Consider the following 12,956-nt stretch of genomic DNA (forward strand, 5'->3'; position numbering starts at 1 on the left):
TTGTGATTATTTGTCATAGGTGCTGGGTAGCACATAGCACTAAGAAATTGCCTACATTAGATATTAAGAGTGATGGATTCGGATCTAAAAATTGAGAATGCAAACTGAGCTCAGGTTATGTGTTTGCTCATTTTCCATTTGCCACCCGCAGGTGGCAGAACTTTGTAATTTTACTGTGCTTATGCATCACCCATCTATTTATTTTTCTGAAGCAGTAATAAAAGAAAAATCAAGAAGGAAAGTACCAAAGTTTCTGAACAATGTCCACAGTGTATCCACTGCTTTGTAGAGAGCTGCCAAATCTCATTATGTGGTTTCTCTTCCTTGATTTACCTATACTAAAAGAGAGCTAAAAATAGTTTCCAGGCTAGCAGCTGTGGTAATTCATGCAAGGATATTGTGCTAATCACAAGTGGAGGGAGAATTAATTCAGGTAGGTTGGACTGGTAAGAGGAAGGAATTGATATGACAGCTTCTCTTCCAAGTTATGATACAGCCTTGGGAATCTTTAAAAGTCACAAATCATACAGGAGTGCCTCAAATTAGGGATTACAAGATAATAAAGCTTCCTAGAGAGTATTTGAAAAGTCAAGAAATAATTAATAATGTATATTTTGAAAAGATCTGGAAAATGCTTAAAGCTTCTAAAGCCATCAAGCCATGTTTCTTGGTGCAAGTGTGAATTCTCATATAACTGAGCTTGTCTATAAGTTCATTAATTCCAGAATGGCTAAGGAGCAAAGGAAAAAAAGTATGATTGCAAAGAGAGATGGAGTTCAAGCAATCTTGTTATTCTGCAGAAGCAAACTAACCTGAGTAGTCAGTGAGAGCAGTAAAACTAAGGGACCTGCAGCTACATGATCTGTAGCACTGGTATGTGTAGAATACATATTTATATGCTGATTAATTAACAGTTAAAGGCCAAAGGGCTTTTTGCATCTTGGTGTGGCCTCTAATACAGTGGTTGTCTGTAGAGATGGGGAAGATAGAGCTCTGTGGTGATTCCAGTTTCCACTTTGTCTAACTCAAGCCAGCCAAAATCATCACTTTATGGAGCTGCAGAAAAACATTTTTTAATTTAAATGTATTCCAACTGCTGAAATCTGGTTTGTTACTGATGTTTTCCTTACACATGGACATGATAGCATCCTCCTGTCTGGAAATGTTACTCCTGCCAAGAAGAGGCCTTGCCTGCATACTTATATTTTTTGTTGCCCATTTCTTCAGTTCTGTAATGCAGAGGGGTGGTGATAACAAGTTAATTAAATCCTAGCCTGAGGGTAGAGGCAGTAGATACTGATAGGTTTACAACTGTCTGCACAGCACCATTTCTCCAGAAAATGCTGTTGTTTGTTTCCAGGTTATGTTTTATTTTATTGAATTACTAGGCAAAACTGCAGCCCAAACTCACAGCTGAAAACAGGCAAATGTGATAACTGAAGGTATAAACACAGGACTCTCAAGTCAGCATAGAAATATGAACTTTTTATTTGTAAGCTAATTCTAAGTTTTTTCCTGGTCTGGTTATTGATGTGCTCTTACATGTTTCATTCCTCTCTCCTGCACACGGTCATCCCAGAGTCTCTCCATATCTTACAGTGCACTTATATTAATGTTAAAGATAGAAAAGTTATGGATCTTGGGAATTTAAAGCAAATTGGGCTCAGAAAACACTATTTTGGCATTCCTAACTCTTGGTATATGGAAGGAATTCAGAAAAAAAAAAAAAGTGGAATGATTGCATTTCACAAGTGCTTATCTGTCAATGCTGAGTTGTCTCTCAGCTCTAGGCTGCTTCACAGCAAGGCTGGTGGTCAATTGGAACTGCTGAACATTTGGTCTCCCTCATTTTTCCTATAAATAACTTCTTATGATCATGTTTTGCTTTTGAAATGTTTAAGCACTTGTCACGGTTCTAAATCTGTCAGTGTATTTTTTCTTTAAGCACAAAGTGCATGCGTTGCCTATAGCCAAAGAATTTGCAAGGCATTACACTTCAAAAAATGAATAAATAATTAAGATTTAGATGTTCTGTGATAACTGTCTTAGCAACTGGTAGCTCGTTCTTCCATCCACAAATTTGGTAATTAACAATTACCAACTGAGTAGAGATTTCTGACAGAAAGCAGGGTGAATATGTAGGGTTATTCACAGAGTTAAAAAAAAGGGAGGAAAAAAGTTACTTTTTTTTCATATTAGAAAGAATGTGGCTTTTCAGGCCTAGTTTTGTAGTAACTCTTAGGTAAACCTGATTAATTTTATCCTTACACTATGTGATTTGTTCCCATTTGGGCTGATATTGACACTTGGAGAACTGCACGTAGCATTCGTTTTCTCATTACATTTTTTTTCTTATGCTTACCTGAAAACACTTTCTCTTAATTTTACTCCATTTTCTTTATGACCTAGTTCTTGCTTCATCTCCTTTGTGCTTAGTATTATGACAAGGCTTTCTGTCTTTTATTTTTTTGAGATGAATTACCTATAAATAAGTTGTGAAGGGTCTCAAGGCAACTGGGTATAGGAAATCAGATGCAGTTTATTGGGGGCTAAGAAATTACTGTTCTCTGCCACTTGTGCTTGCTGGGTGTTACTGTCCCACTCAAAGCAGCTCCCACAAGCTGTCCTGTTAGCTCTTCCCAAAACTGGGAATCACATCACATCCTGGTATTAGGCATCACATCAGCATTTTTTCCTAGCGCAGTATTTAAAAATAGGATCATTTTGACAGAACTAGGTGAAAGGTATCTGTATGTGAATTTATCTACCAGCTCTGGACAGTGATGTCAGAGAGATCGTGGGGGGAGGTAGACGTGTCAAGACAGGTAGAGGAAAGGGGATTGGGAATATAAAGGGAATGGGGAAAGAGGATTCTCTCTCTACTGGGATCAGGTCAGATGCAGCTTGAGCAACAAGTCTGATTTTGTCTTTAAAAAAAAAAAAAAAAGAGAGAGAAAAGAAAAATATCTATCTTTCTATCGCTCTTGGCGATAGAAAGGAGGTAGGCTTAAAGTTGATTTAAACTAATGGGAGTTTTTTCCTTTGTTGTCATTTCTAGTTTACTATATATATAATCTTGGTTTACTTGCTGAGTTTTATAATGGAGGAATATTTCCTAGAGGATAAACCTTCATCCTATTAACACAGCTGACAGTGGAATTAAATACATCCTACGGCTTTGCAAGACTTAGTTATTCAGAGATTTTGTATTTGTTAAAAGTCATTGAGGAAAGAGCCCAAACTTCCTCCCAGATAAATAATAGATTTTCAGTCTAAATGCCCTTTATAATTTCAAATGTATTTTTGTTTTCATCACTGGTAAATGTCAGGGGGAAAAAATATAGGCACATCTATTCTGCACAGTGGAGGCTTGCGCAGTCAGTTCTTACCTCAAAGGATGTTGACATCTATGTATGATTCACTGGACTATGGAATATTTTATATAATGGGTGCATGACAGTTTTGTCACCACAGTTCTCAACTAAGTTGTCAACTCCTGTATCAGAAAAAAATTAATCTGTTAAAGTACAGCATAATGTTAATGTCTCTGTTTTGCTTCCTATCCAGAGATAGATTGTAGCTCTACGCTGCCTTCCATTTTTACAGCATGAGCCATACAGCTTTGGAGAGCCCTGATACTTTCTGTCTGCCACTATCAGTGCTTGCTGGTTTTCCCGTGGTTTGTTTCCAGTGGGATTCCATTGTATAGCCTGAGGCACAGTTTCTCATGTTAAACTCTGTGATCATAGGAGAGATTTAGACCTGGCTCAACAATCCAGTGCTCCCCAGCACAGCACTGGGTTCATGCATCTCCCCATGAACAGTTGTGTTCTGTTGATTTTCCTGGTCACAAAATGTAAAAGTTCTGAACTACTGTGCTGTGTGGGGAGGCTGAAACCTCTGCTTCCATGAATATAGCATAAATAGTTAAGTGCCAGTCATCTGATGTGCACACAAGCAGGAGCACCATGCTGGTACAAATGAATAGTCTTGTTCTGAACAGACTCAGTTTTAGAGAAATTTCTTCCTACTTTATTTTCCAGTGATGTCCGTTCAAATTATTTTTAACATTATTTTTTAAGTGTCTACTCTTGGAAGCCTTTGTGAAAAGAATTGTTTAGTCTTTGAAATGCCCAAGGTGCAATGTTGATTGGTGTGTGGAAAAGCAGGGTTTGGTGGGTAATGCATAAAAGGACCATATTAATGACTTCATACAGTAAAGTCTACAATAATAACTATCTTCCATAAATGGCTTTCTGGTTCAGAAAGGGGCTAAGAAGCACCTTTCTGCTTTTCTCCTTTTTGTTCAAGTTGAATTAAAATACCATGTCTGGGCACATGCAGATAGTTACTAAAATGCATTTTCCTTTTTTAGAAACTTGATATCAATAATTGCCCCATCTGAAAGCTGATGGACTGCTTTGGAGAGGCAGTGTGCTCTGTGCAGAGAGAAGAATATATGTTAGAATGAATGACAGATTTTAATAATGATATGTCAAAATAAAGCATAAAATTTCCTCAAAAGTGTTGGGACTAGAAAGTTACTTTCCAGCTTTCATTTATGATGGAGAATGGGGCTTATACTATTCAACCATGTTTCAATTTTTTCCTTTTACGCGTACGTTCTAAATTAAGAAAGTCACACGAACTTTTTAGCACAGAGCTCTTTTTAATGTTGCTGTTATTTATACTGAATACATTTCTCTCAGCATTTTCTTACAACTTTGTCTGACATTTCATAGTGTCTACCAGTATAAAAGACTGAATTTTCCCATCCTTTGTTTCATCAAGCAAGTTATGTTTCCTAGTACTGCCCCATGATTTGGAAATTCATTTTGAGGTCACAGTCTTGTGTTTGTGAATTTGTAATTGGTCTTCATTCCCTACTGTACTGTATTTGAGAAGGGAACAGGTGAGCAATATGGTTTAAATCAAATAATAGGAACTGACTTTTAAAAATCTCTGCTTAATAACAGTTCCCTCTTTCCTACCCCTGACATTGAACTATGATATGTGCATTCTGCTAGTTGCTCTTTGGGCACTAGGAAGGATTTTTTAAATTATCAGTTGGTTTGGGCTAAATACCTATCAGCAGCCTAGAGACTGGTAAGCTCCTAAAATCTCTGCTGTCATAAATTGGCAGGTATCTTAGTAAATTACTTCTATGTTTTTACATCATTTGATCTGGTTCTGTATTACATTAGGAAATAGAAGTATTTTACAGTGAAGATCTTTTTTAAGGAAGCTGGAGGGGTCTGCTGGCCAGGTGAAAAACTAATTTCCCCAGATTCTTTTTGTTTGACACGTTAAGAAAACAAAAGAGAAAAAAAGAAAAAGGTAGCAAAGGACTGCAGGTTGTCAGCTATCTATCCAGGTATATTTCGATAATGAAGTAGCAATCTTAGTGCAAGATCTTGCTGTGTCTTTACTGGTAAAGCAGAAGAACCAAGATAGAAAAAAACAAACAAAAAAAAAGATCAGTGTTATAGAGTCCAAGATCTAATCTGCTCCTTTGAAAAATAAAAGCACTAATATAAATTTAAACTTAGAGACGTCTGTCTGACTGTCTTCCGTCTGGTCTTTCTATCCTCACACTATGGCATAGCTGCTGTTCTGCTGTTTTTAAAGTACAGGAAGGGATTTTATCAGTGCTTTCTCTAACTGCAGAGTTTTTGCTGTGATGGATGCTGAAGTCCATGAATATTTTCAAGCATTTCTGTCAACAGGAGATATGGTTTATGTCAAGTCAACTTACAAACATAAGGCACACAATATGTTACCGAGAGTCTCAAGCTGTGTCATCCGCATTTTAAAAAATATTTCATGAATGTAAAATACAATTTAAAAAAAATCAATAATATGTTAAGAGATAAAGAAGTATTCATTAATAATTGTCTAAATTAATTTTTCCTTAAATTGATACCACACTGAGACTAAATCCATGCCACTTGTTTTGAAATACATGCAAGTGTTAGCAACTGTTTTGACTCAGTAACAGTGATTGCCCTGAGTAAATACATAAAAGAAGTGACTAAAAAGTGTCTTGTGAGTCTTGAAGTATATTTGGACTCCACTCATTTCAGAGACAGGGAGTCTATAAATATCCTGGTTTTCTATGAATTTAAATTCCATTTTTATTATTGCTCTCATCATTTTTGCAATGCAGTTGCTTTCCATGTTGAAAGCCCATATTTAGCAGTCTTCTGTGACTTTGCATATTTGCTTAGGTATTTTCTTTTGAGTTTGCAATACTCTTAGGTAGAAATAATAATCTCTTATAACTTTGTTAATGACATGTGTAATGTCTCTTGTGCCTCTGTCTCCCTTGTCACCTATTACTGACTGTTGAAAGGATGGATTTTATCATATGACTTAAAACTTTGTGTTATTATTATTGTTACTATGACTGTGGAAAGTTGGCAATTAATTATTTGTGTACTCTCATATAATTTGCTGGGTTGTAGATCATCAAATCATAGAACAGTTTGGGTTGGAAGGGACTTTAAATGTCATCTACAGTAATCACCCCTCCAGTTGCTAAGGGGTGACCTTAGCAGCTGGGTCAGGCTGCTTAGAGCCCTGTTCAACCTGACCATGAATATTTCCAGGGATGGGGCATCTCCTGCCTCTCTGGGCAATGTGTTCCAGTGTTTCACCACTCTCATTGTAAAAAATTTCTTCTTTATAGCTAGTCTGTATCTACCCTTGTTTATTATAAACCATTACCCCTTGTTGTATTGCAAGATGCTATCTTTTCTTGAAGTTGCCTCCCTCCCTCCATCTAATACTTTAAGAAATTATTTAAAAGCAGCATGAATGCAATACATCTTTTAATAAATCTGAACTCTGTGTCTTTAGTAAGAAAAGCATCAGGTCTAGTCTTGATTTTCTGCTTACCATGTTTACTTCTTGAATGCTGGAAACATTGCAAAAGTAAAACTTAGACTTCACAAATTATCTTTAAGTTTTGCTTAAAAAATTTAGAGACTGGTAAAGAATATCACCTGTGTCAAATGTAATTTCTATTGCATGATTTTCACTGTGTGCTTAAAGATGAGTTTATGCACTACAAGTCAATAAATGCAGACTCTAATCAAAAGTTTTGCTTGCATAGGAAAAAAATCTGCATGTAATAGAGCCTTCTCTAAAAGATATTGAAACATGATGAAGCACAACCATTTTTTGATTAAGTGAGGTTTTTTTCAATTTGATACTTAAAAAGAGCTATGAATATCGTTCAGTCATACTTTCCTATCAAAGCCTTCCAAGTGGCTGTCAAAATTGAGATTACCTATTTTCTAGAGCATTAGAACCAAAAAAAATCATTTCTCAAGTGATGCAGAAAGATTATAATCTGCAGCTAGCAGATATGTAAAACCCTTTTCCTTCAAGGTGTGAAATTAAGAAATACAATCTTGTCTGTCACTGTCGTATACGATTTTATGGACTATGCTTCTGAAAATTCAACATCCTGCAGTTATTATTTAAATAGTTGTGGCCCCACATTTTCCTGAACCACTCACTGTATTTATATTTTGAAATCCTTCCCCTGAACTGTTTGTCTTTGCATTTTAAGGATAGTGTTAGCACTGCCTTCCTAACTTTGGTCATTGTTTAATTTAAAAGGAACTTTCTTAGTCTGATTTAGTCAAGGTTGCACAGAATTTTCTATTTTCCTATATTTCTTTGTTTTAACTCTTAGTAGCTATTGGACAAAGGTGCACAGACTTCACTTTTTCCATCTGGTTTTGCTCAAATTCTGCCTCAGATCCAATTCTCAGTCTACTCAGGCTGCTGCTTTGTTCTTGCAAAGGGCTTCAGCTTCACAGATTTATTTTTAATTTTTTTTTTTTCCAGTGCTCTGTCTTTAACAGAGAGCCTTTTGGAAATGTTGGCATTACTACGCAAGATGTGTACTGTGCTTTATCTTGTATCCTAGTTTGGATGTCTCTGGCTGTGGATCTAATCTGTATGTTTCTAATACATCCACATCACCATGGCAACTAGATGTCAGATATAGACTACACAGTAACTTGAAGTTTTTCCTCTAAAAAGCCCTACTCTCCACCACTCCTCATTCAGCAGCTGTTGCTTAGTTACTTGGGGCTGGGTTTTGCCTTTTGAAAACTGTGAGTTTGTGAATGTTTATTAATGCACACTATCTCAGGTACAACATGAAGAGGCATTTTGACCTGAGAGACCTCTACTAATCATGGTGCCTCTCCTATTCTTTCTTTCAGGGGCAAGGAAGTGATAATAGTTTACCATTGGCCTATAATAGTAGAAAATTATTCTATCTCCTCTTTTATCTCATCTTTTTCTGCATTATTGTCTCTGATAAGTATTAACTTCTCTCATGACTGATTAGAAGCTGTGGAGCCACTGTTATAGCTCTCACTGTGAGGTGCTGAAAGCAGCAGCTCTGTAATGCTGCTAGTCCAGTCCACTTGGGCCTGGGTACCAGGTAACCCACACAGGGAAGTGTAAAGGCACTGAGAGCATTGAGAGGCTGCTGCAGAGGGTGGAATTGCAGATAATGAATCCTTCTGGAAGGGTCATCATAAGCTCCTGCTTCCCACCATGCTGATGTTCAGCTCTGACTTCCAGCCCTGGAATCAGCATCTCAGGATGGTCCTGCACTGCACTTCTTGGCTATGTGTGTCAGCAGGCTCTGTGCCTGCAGGGTCTCTTGCCCTAGGTTCTAGGAGCGTAAGTTCACAGTGGGTCTAGAATGTTCTCCCTCTCTAGAAAATGTCTCGGGTTTCTATGTTCAAACTGAATATTGTCCCCACTTGCTGCAACTCACTTGTTTTGCTCTGAGGGATGTTACACTGGAATGACCAATAACAGAAATGTCACATGAACCCTTTGAATTACAGGAGACTGAGTGTGAACTATAAAGACAATTTTTTTTCAAGAATTAAGTAAATGAAACATAATAGCAGAAGAATCTCTACACTGAGAATCTGAATAAGAAGTGACAGAAAGCTTGCTCTGAATTTTGTGCTCTTCCCTTTCTGAGTAATCGCTGTATAACCTGAAGAAAAGTTTGATGCTATCAAGAAAATCCAGACCAGCAACAAAAACTCACTATATATACAAGGTGTGTTTGTGTGTGTAAATATATATACTGTACACTAAACATGTTGTTGTATTATATCCCCAATTATTCTTTGAGTGTAGTTATTTCCACTTTCTGTGTCTGTAGAGAGTTTCTTGGAGGCTTTTGCTCATCATTAGTCTCTGGTGTACATAATGTTTTCTTTTCTTCCCATAGCATTACACCTTTAAAAATGTAAGGAACATTATCATTGGTTTGTTATCTTTTAAAGTGCTAAATTTCTTCTTGCATTTCTTTCATTGAGGAAAAATGGTCAGGTAATCAGGGTATGTTGTGCGATTGAGTTAAAGTAACAAATAGGGATAAGTAACCAGTGTATCTCTTAGTGTGTAAGTAATGAAAAAATTTCCACAATTCAAGACAAGGTGACTTTTAAGGAACTGAGCTTGTATGCTAGGAATGCATTGGGACTTTCATTTGGTGTGTGTGGGTTTGTTTTTTTTTTCCTTCCCAGTTTATTTTGCTTTATTTAAAGATTTTCTTTAAAGCCCTGATTTTATCCATGAACTATGTTGGAAAAGTGTTCTTAAACTGTAAACTCCGTTTGAATCAACAAAATAGTTCTGGTTTTCCCAAAACCTTTAGAATTGAGTATACGAAAAAAGTTGATTAAAGGGTTGTATAGCAAATGTAAAAATTGTAGGTTCTGTTTAGTACAGAGCAGAGAAGACTGACATTTGACAAAGAATCAGAAGTTTATCTAAAGGTTCATTTTATTAATTTTGTCTACCATTTTAGAATGCAGTATTTGTTTCTCCAACCTGCTACATAACACAGACGCTTCTTTGATTTTTCTTGGATCTGTGTTGTGTGAGGAGGAGAAAAGGCTTGCTCTGCTGGTCAAGTTATTAGTATGCTTGGCTAGAATATAAACTTTCAAAATATTGTTTGGCTAAAAACTTACAAGGACATTTTTACACTATGCTTTGTTTATCTAGGTGTCTTTCTTGCAGCTTTTATTTGGCACATTCCTGAAGGAGCAGTGTTTAGAATCCATAACTGGTTTTGTAATGTATTCATCCCGAGATGCATTTGTGCATCTGCTCAGTGTTTTCAATATGTTTTAATGCCAGCTTCAGAGGTTTTGAACCAGCTGAACATTTTCATGTCTGTGAGGCTTTTTTGAACTATTTTTTGTTTGAGGAAAACTTTCCTTCTACTCAATTATGTACCTGTTTTTTTTTGTGCAAGGAAAAAGTGTAACACAGGGGTTTTTGTGAAGTATTTACAGCAGTAAGACACTGTGGATTTGAAAGGATGCAAGACAATAACTTCTCATGCTAATGTGTGCTGCTTATATCCAATATTCACACATTCATACTCTTGATATTCCCTAGAATGTAGCAGTAAAGGCTTAGTTTATAGCCCAGTATGATTGTGATGCATTTTACAAGCTAAAACATTTCTCCTTAAAGATTCTCCTGCCTCCATTTGTTGTATGTGAGAGGTGAGATGTCTTGATAAATCAAGGTCTTTGACAACTGTTCAAAGCATTATTTGTTGGTCCTCACTGCACTGTTGTGTAACTTAGTTGTCCTGTTTCTATAATCCTGTGTCTCTTTCTGAATATCTGAGCAATAGGAATTAGGCATTTATGGTGAAATATAAGTTTACAGGTTTGCATCATCTCGTCTTTTAAATGGCTTTTACAAAGACTTGAGAACAGGTTTGCTTGAGAAATTTTTATTTCCAAGGCTGTGTCTTGACTTTGTCACACTCATTACTTTGACAGCACCTCTGCTAAAATTGTCCCTTTTTGATACATTGTGCATTAAATATTTTACAGTTGGCTTGATTTAGCAGCAGTCATGTTTGCTTTCTTTTCCTCTGATTCACCAGTGTGTTCTATTGGCTTCCTGTATTTTTTGACACAATACTTTTTCCTCCTGGATGCTTGCAGAAGTTCAGACTTCCTGGTTGCTGGTAGTCACTGTTCTGTTACTTGTGACTGCCATGTGTCAGACCTGGCTCTTTTTTTCCAGTATTCAAGAGTAATTTTTCTTCTGTGATGAAACCGCAGTGTATACAGGGTCTCTATTCAGTTTGGCTAATTCCTATGTCCTGAGCATTTGTTTTCTCTTTCCTCCTTGGAAAACTTTCCAGCTGTGGTTTTCCATGTTGTTTGTGCTCTCAGTCACACCCTGGCATCCCACAGGTCTGTGCTGTGGTATTTTCTTACTGATCTTTCATGTTTCAGTCTTTTAATTCGCATCCTGCAAAAATATGGAAATCAGTGTTTCTCTGAAAATACAAAAACATCACAGAATCACACAATATTTAGGTTGGAAGAGACCTCCAAGATTATCCAGTCCAACCTTTGGCTAACATCACAGTCAACTACTAAATCTTGTCTTTAAGGACCAGGTCCAAATGCCTTTTAAATGTCTCCAGAGATGGTGACTCCACCACTGTCCTGGGCCATTCCAAAGCCTGACAGTCCTCAATATCTTGGTCTTGTTAATTTATGTTAATTTACCAAGCATCAGAATTACAGGGTTTTGAATTCAGTACTCCTCAGTTAAAGGGCTCTTAGTATTTGCTGGGTGAGAAATCTTATTTTGTTAGACTGATAGTGAGAGGTGTAACAGGCTTGTGTGCCTGGCTCCTGAGACAACAGCCCTATTAAAACAGCATCTTTCTAATTCTTCCTGGCATGGACAGTGAGTGAAAGCTTTGACTTTTACTCCAAGTTCCTCCTTTAATTCTTAAAAAAAGTTATGCTCTGTGTTCACTATTTCTGCTTATATGCTGCTTCCAGAGCTTTACCCTAACTGATTCACAGATCTGCCCATATACTGGCTGGTTTTAGGTCTTACATCTGATAAGTTAAGCAGGGTCAGACCAGGTCAGTAGCCAGACGTGTGACCCAAAAAGTACACTGATTTCCTGCAGGACATTTTTTGTAATTCGTTAAGTAGCAAGATCTTAGCAGAGTTGGTACTGAATCTCTACCCCAGACTGGTGTGAGGAGTGTGCAGCTGTAACTGTGGCTTTCAGATGGAATAAAGTAGAATATTGGACCACCTTGTTCACACAAGAAAAACCAAAAAACAAAGCAACAAAAACCCCAGGCCCATACATGAGACAGCATAAAAATAAACACATCTGGCCATACTGCAGTTCTGCTGCTGCTTCTAAGGAAAAGAGGAATGATTTTAGAGCAATGTTGGGAGCTGAAACAACTAAGAATCTGCTATTGTGCCTCTATGCCACCTCATATACTTAGGAGGAGGGAATGTGATTTCTGACATTGGTGAATGGTTCTCAGCACATGAAGCAAAATGGACAAACACCTTCTTTTGTGTCTACAGATGGCCAGATGCTTTAATCTGTGAGCTGATGCATCTGCATTACTCAGTGGAGGCAGAACAAGGGGAAAAGAGAAAAAAGCAAAGGCAGTTGCCAAAACTGGAATCAAGCCTCAGCTCTTGAATATGTTGGACCACCCTGAAAAGCACTCATATTAGTGTTGAGTAGTATAATTATTAATTATGGGTGTATGTCCCAGCAAAGCATGTGATTTTGTTATTCTTTAAAATATCACCAGACTAAATATGTTGTCAGTGTCTTCAAAATGAAGCTAATATTGTTGCTATCTTTGAGCCAAAAGGGTGTTGGATTTTACATTCCTTTTCCAGTGCTCAGTCCTGTAGGCTGTACTCATACTGCTTTGCTGTATGACTGCATTGCTCTGCAATGCTAGGGGCTGCCCTCAGGTCATTGGTGTTACAAAAAGGAACACAAATTTGGATGCCAGCATCTTTGACAGCTTTCCAGAAGAAATTGATTATATTACAATGACAATACAATAAGGGTGGTGGGGGGGGGGGGGAGC

At 37.2% G+C, this 12,956-nt stretch overlaps 1 protein-coding gene across 2 annotated transcripts in view; it reads left to right on the forward strand.

Moving 5' to 3' along the window:
* The window catches only part of CACNA2D3 (calcium voltage-gated channel auxiliary subunit alpha2delta 3), a 383,322-nt gene that overhangs the window by 158,960 nt on the left and 211,406 nt on the right, over positions 1 to 12,956 (forward strand). The gene's annotated exons all lie outside the window — the stretch shown is intronic.

The sequence above is a fragment of the Heliangelus exortis genome, chromosome 12 (assembly GCF_036169615.1).
Source record: "Heliangelus exortis chromosome 12, bHelExo1.hap1, whole genome shotgun sequence".
Lineage (NCBI taxonomy): Eukaryota > Metazoa > Chordata > Aves > Apodiformes > Trochilidae > Heliangelus > Heliangelus exortis.